Here is a 7021-nt window from a genome sequence, read left to right as displayed (position 1 = left end):
TAGAACAAAATGAACACCACTGCTCAGGCAGGGAGGAGGGAAAACAATAACACAGAATACAAAATCATGTCTGGGTCATAACACTTTTATTTCAGTGGTCACCTGAACATTAAACACCTCATGAGTCGAATCATCAGTCAAATCTCATTAAGTTCTCTTTCCAAGTTTGATGTTGGCCCAAAATCTTTTTTGTGCAACAGGTTCTTCTTCTAAAAAACACACTCACAGTCTCACAAAATGATGGATTTATTTAGCGCCTAATTCCAAGTATTGACATGATCGGTGTGACTGGTTCTTTTTATGCTTGCCTGCTGCAGCACATGTGAAAGTACAGTGAACCTCAACTTTGCACTCATGTCAGTCCAATAGTGCGACTGGCTCATAATATCAGGGTTTGGCTGAAATTCCCCGAAGTTTCAGACAACCACATTTTCAGACGTTAAGAAAGTCTCATGTCTTTTGGCTTTATTAAGAAATTTGCTGCATATTTATTGAAATGCCCACATTAAATTTTTGCCTTTGGTCATCATTAAATCTTTTAGATAATGACAAAGATCTGTTTTATATATGTTCCTTATGACTGGACTTTTCTATTTTTAACACATGATATTTAAAATAACTGTATTATTATATTTCTTTCGGTTTCTTTGAGAAAAAAATCAATTTTTCTTTCTCATCTGTTTTTGTGCCATGAATCCATCAGATATGACTAATCGCCATGCACATTTTAGCCCATTAAGTGCTGATGGAGTGTGTAAGCCCTGTTAGCAAAAATCTGATGAATTTATCTAAGTGTATAAATAAGTGTCTATGTGAATGAATAAAGCTATAACCTGCTGATTTAAATTTACAAATAAAGCATTCATCAACAAACGAGAGCCAAGCTGAGACTTTCTTCTTGTAGGTGCTTGTTTCTTTTTTAAATTAGTCACACAGACAAGTTTCAGTTGTATCGCCTCGAGCATGTTCGCACATTTGCTTCAAGTTGCCGTATCTCTTTCATTTCATCTCTTTATGGGCTTTTTTGTCATTTCAGCTGAGTTGGAGTCCTGATTAATCTTGATAGAAGGAAAAACTTCTGTTGATTAGTGTTTCCATGTAAATGTTCCCAGCTGATCAAATTAAAATTTATCTGTCAACCCCATCTTGCTCTGCTTTGTTGCATTCAGTAGAAACTAGTGAAGGGGGGAGCTGTACAAAAACACTTCATCACTTCCCTGTTGTATTCCTTTAGTTCATTTTTTTAACTGTTGTGCTATTTCACAAAAATTGAACCAGAACAGACGTTAGTACCGTTCTTGATCATTTTCTTGCTATTATGTCATTTCGTTGTTGATGAAGGATTTATCGCTGAGGATTAGTCTCTGACACGTAGCAGGAACAAAAATTCCATCTGGAATCCAAAACGTTTAAGTGGTGATAAGACTGTAGAGAACCGCACTCTGGGTCCAGTAGACCTTCACATATGGTCTTGTTTTAAACTGTGGTTTGGCTGTGAGTCCAGCACGCCATTCTTTCTGGTTTAAGCATTTTATTTTCATTTGCTTGAGGTCATTTTCACAATGCTTTTGGGTGTTTTTGAAAAGGGGGGGAAAAAAACAACAAAAATTGCCTATCATCAAAACTAGGAGGGTGGGAAATGTTAAAATGTTGATAGCTCTGTGAGATTATGACACCTGTGTGTTCCGTTTTGGAAATATTTTAAATAAACGTTTATGATTTTCCCAATGACAAAAAGATTTTTCCCACCCTCTTTAGATTATGTGTCATACATGTATCCAGGCTACTTTCAACTGCTGAAAGAAATTGATTGAAATCTTTAAATTACCCCACCAAGATCAGCATCATTGTCATGTTTGTAAAATGGAATCAATCAAGCTGCCCATTAGCTTAGCTTAGCATGAAGAAGAAATACAGATGTTGTCAGAAGTTTGTATATACTCATTCCCTGGTAATTTGGGGCTTTTAATGATTTCTTTAAACTTTTATTGGGAAGGTCCTTCCAGAAACTACATGTTTTGATATTTGTTTGGGATCACTGTCCTGCTGGAGCTTCAGCCACCTGGCAGTTGATTTGAGTCCTTCTTCATTATTCTTTCCACTTTGTGCAAAATACGAGAATCAATGACCATCACCATGTTTGCCATGGTGGTAAAATATTCATACTGTAGGTTTGAAAGCCTCCCCTTTATTCCTCAAAACAGACCTCTTGTCATTCTGCCCAGACAGTTCAATCTTCGTGTCGTCTGACCATAAATGATTTCTCCATATTGGCAGCTGCATTAAAGGTGTCGATTTTGGAGGTGGGGCTTCTCTCTTGGTTGGCACCCTCTTGACCCAAAGCAATGTAAAACTGGCTTCACTGTGGACAGTGATGCTGGTGCTCCAGCAGTTTCCAGTTCACGAGAGCTTTGAGTCTCCGTGGCTCCTGGCTTGGTCCAGAACATCCTAACTGATTTCCTCCCATCTGAGCATGACAGCTGGGTCTTCTTCCAGGCTTTAGCACAGGGGTAGGCAACTCCCGGCCTCGAGTGCTGGTGTCCTGCAGGTTTTAGATCGCACCCTGGGTTAACACACCTGAATCAAATGATTAGTTCATTACCAGGCCTCAGGAGAACTTCAAAAAATGCTGAGGAGTCATTTAGCCCTTTAAATCAGCTGTGATGGATCATGGACACATCTAAAACCTCCAGGACACCGGCACTCGAGGCCTGGAGTTGCCTACCCCTGCTTTAGCAAATACTTGCAAAAACACATGCAAATACTTAACATTGTTTGAATTAATGAAATTGGAATCTTCAGTTGTTTAAAAAGTCTTCCCAGCTTATGTAAATCTACAATTCTCCTTCAGTTCTTTGGACCCATTGGTCTGAGTATTGGTCCTGAGTATTCTTTTCATGCCAGCAAACTTTTGACCCCCTTGTGAATTAGAGAAAACTCTAAATAAATTTAAACTTGTGCATCCGGTTCTTATTGGGTTTTAAATTAAATATGTCTCCTCTAAAATCATTACCCTCTGACAAAGAACAGTTCAAAGAAATCATTAAAAGCCCCAAATTACCATGACGGTCATGCCCATGATGACTGTTTGTAAACTTCTGACCACAATTGTGTTTTCTCCTCATGCTGACCACAAGTATACAGTAGCTGGCCTGGCTGTGTCTGCAGCTAACAAATCAGTCTACGAGTGCTTCTAAATTTAATCGATTACAGCATGATGTTGTATGGACTGAAAATATACGAACATTTATACTGTACTGCTCTTCTAGTCTTACTTAGCTCAATAAGTCCCTTGGGCTACAAATCACATACATTCATGCAGCACATTATAATATGCAGTTTAAGTGATTTTTTTAACCCTTTATTAATCTAACCAGCAAGTTTGGACTGTGGGGGGATGGAAACCCACATAGACACATCTAAACTTCGCACAGAAGTACCCCAACCTAGCATCACTCAAAACCTTCTTGCCATCAAGGAACAGTGCTAACCACTACACTGCTATTCCACGTACTCCTGGTTTTCACGGATTTTGATATGAAACCAAGAAAATACAAGCCATGCATAAAAAAACACTTTAAATGGGCAAAGGAAAGAGGAAATCATTTCAGGATATTAAAGTAAATGATGTACATGTCATGCAGTCAGTTATGAAACTTAAACTGAAGGATGATTTCAGAGAGTGGATTCATTAGCATAAATCCTTAATGAACTGCTTCAAGTTTATTAAAAACCTGCAAGCTGCAGTGTTTTTGGGGGGGTGGACCTCAAAGTCTACCGATTCAAACGTCACTGGAAATGGAAATGTACAACGAAAACAGCCTAAAAATATCTCCGAGCCTGAAATGATCTGCAATTTATAAACTATTAAGACGCAGCATTCTACCAGACAATAAAAGCATTTCCAAGCAGGCAATAATATATGCCAAACTGGATTATTAAGTCCATACTTTCACCCATCTACAACTGTTGCGTACTTTTTCATGTTTTTAAGGTGATGACAAAAAGTTATTACACTGAAATTAAATGTGGCAATTGTTCATTTTATTTTAATATCTTAATGCTTAAACACTGAAGCTTTATTAGTTTTCCTCCTTGTATTCTTTGAGCTACTCTAAGCTAATCAACAGCTGGCACAGGTTTCATATTTGCAAAACACATTGCTTTTTAGCAAGCAGGTTTGCCAAGATCTCAAGCTCTTCCTTTAACCAATAATATTAACACCATATTTATCAATTCGTGTGAATATAATCAATCTCAGTGTAGCTACAAAGACAGAGTAGACAAATAATGCAATGACATCTGTTTATTTTAATATGGATGTCCATTACACTTGCACATATTTTTGTTTTTATACATTTTCTAGGGTATTTTTCTGTCTTGTATCAACGCTAAGAAATTCACATTTACATAATGCATTTTACATTAGTAGGTTACTGCAGATGACATTCAGCTTTACTGGGACCAGGTCCTGATCTATCTGTATCAAGTAATAATATCACAGAGTATCACAGTGAACCTCCCCATAGACTTCATTTTACTGTAGATTACATATCTTGTTGCCTCTGTGATGGAGGTATGTGATAAAACTTACTGTACATGCAAAAAATCAGTACCGTAGAGCTGATTTCTATTGACAAATAGTATGTGTGAGCATAAGAGTAGAAGTCCTGGGTGGCATGTTTATGCAATGCTACATGACCCTGTTAGTTGCCAGTATTTATAGCATGTTAACATATAGTATGTGTTCACTGGCAACCTATTTGTACTGTAAGTCTCTTTATACTGGTGCCAAGTTTATACAGTTTGCTTGCGTCTCCAAGGTTCATCTATAGTGCTGACTTCGATTTACTAGAAACCTTCATTAGCTCTGAAAATATTTTTAAAAATACACAAAAAACACAAAATAAGTGGAAAACTGCAAAAGAAAACTAGCCATACATCTGAACTCAAAGATACTGGACACTGTACACAGGCACTTGAACTGTGGTACACTCTTTGAGTGCATTCATATTATGTCTAATAAGTGCTACAAAATAACATCAGTTAGAAAAAATACAGATTCCAAAAGTGTAATATTGTTCATTCATACAAACAAACAGGAAAATGTAAAGACAAAAAAGAAAAATCAATTTACAACAAAAACTTAGGGCTACTCAAACCTTATCCTTGAATTGGTCTTGCATATATTTCTGTTTATATTCAGGTTGTAGATTCCTACAGTGTGTCTCACTTTACAAGCTGTTAGAGTAACACAGAATAAGTCAGTTCAGGGTATATGACTTCAATGCTGGAGGGCTGATTGGGCCTCAGGGGGATGCAGTCGTGGAGTAAGGGTTTTTTTTTACTTTCCTGTTAAGTCAACACTCTGGTCGCTCATGCTGTAGCAGAGTCTGCTTTAATGTCACTGCCAGAGCTACGATCGGGATGACTCATACCGGCTCTTACAATAGAGGAGTGAATCATACACTGTCTGTATGTGTGTGTGGTCACATGTCCGCACCGCATCAGCTGAGGAGGTGTGAGCAAAGGACAGCAGAGTTTTATTTGCTTCCATTCATTATGCTGCAGTGATTCATGGATCACAAGTGAAGAGAAAGTTTAATTGTCTTGAGCTGTTGGTGACCAGGTGATTGATGCATGTGGGATATAATGATTCACTTTCTCTGTCTTCTTCTCACTGTGTGACATTTCCTATCTGGTGGTCATTAAATTCGACAAGTTCTGCTAACAAGTAAACACATCCACTTGTCCATAGGTAATGGTATAACAAATAATCCCGATTTAAAAGCCATGTGTCATCTCTTACATGTGAGGTTTCGTATGAAGCTAGGTGAAGTGATGTGTTTATTAGGGAACTTGGTACAGGTAGGTGAATTTTGTTTCCTTTGACCAGAGCCAACCATTTCCCCCGTTTTGTAGTATTAATTCTAAGCTGAGCTAACCGGCCTCAGAGAGCATCATATTGAATGTTCAGATCTGACATTAGCAACAATCTTCTCATGAAAATATTCATGAAAAAAGCAATCAAACTATTCTTTTAAATGATTCTGTTTCTAGATCCTGAATCTATATCAACCCGTGTCTTTCTAGCTACTTTACTTGTCTACTTAGCAGGTCTATTACACAACTTACAGATGATTCACACTAATTTTCTGAAGATCTCTTTATCATTTTATCCACACCACATTAAGAGGGACCCTGAGATGATACGTGCCCCTGAAGGAATGAATGCTAAAGCAATGCAGGTGAGCTCAGCTACAATCTTTTGCAAGGTATCTATGTCAATTGCTTTTACAGCTACGTTAGGCAACAGGAGGGGGGCAGCATAAAAGTGGTCCTCCATGATAAAAGGTGTCACCCAGCTTTAGATGTGAGCCTGGACTAAGTGCTTTTATATCACCAGCCAATGTAGTAAATGTCAGCAGCCTCAGAGTGGGATAAAGGATTTGTAATGTGGCGTTGAGGCTTCAGCGAGGGCGTAGTCACCCCTCTGTTGTCCACAGCATTAATCCCAATGAGAGTGGAGCAGAGGGTAAATGAAGCTGAAACCCTGAGGTAATTACTACCTGCCTGTCAGGATGTCTCTCTAATGGGTCCCGTGTTGATGTGAGTGCCAGCGGCAAAGCATTAGCACCTCCACACTGTTTATCAGACTCAGACAAAGCTGCATGAAAGACTGCAAGAGTGAGAATGTGAAGATGTAGTTGCTTGTGCAGATTATGAAATGAAAGTGTGCCTCTGAGGGTTGTCCCAATTTTCCACTCAGTAAGCGTAAATTGTTATAGATGGGATTCCTTGTTGCTGATTTTGTGTCCCAGATTCATTTAAACATCAGTTTAATGAGCACTGATGACGTAGTTTGTTGCTCATTAGACGGCTTCCCCTTCCCATCAGGCAAGTTAACTCATTGCAATGAGTCAGCAGAGCTCCACAATGCAGAGACGTTCCCTCTCATGTTGCACATCCAGGCTCCACGGAGGAGTGTGGAGGACCACTGCTGAATCAGCCATGTAGCTCA

Source organism: Haplochromis burtoni, unplaced genomic scaffold, assembly GCF_018398535.1.
Source record: "Haplochromis burtoni strain Fernald_Lab_line unplaced genomic scaffold, NCSU_Asbu1 Contig_52, whole genome shotgun sequence".
Classification (NCBI taxonomy): domain Eukaryota; kingdom Metazoa; phylum Chordata; class Actinopteri; order Cichliformes; family Cichlidae; genus Haplochromis; species Haplochromis burtoni.
The sequence above is the reverse complement of the archived record's forward strand: the minus strand, read 5'-3'. Positions refer to the sequence as shown.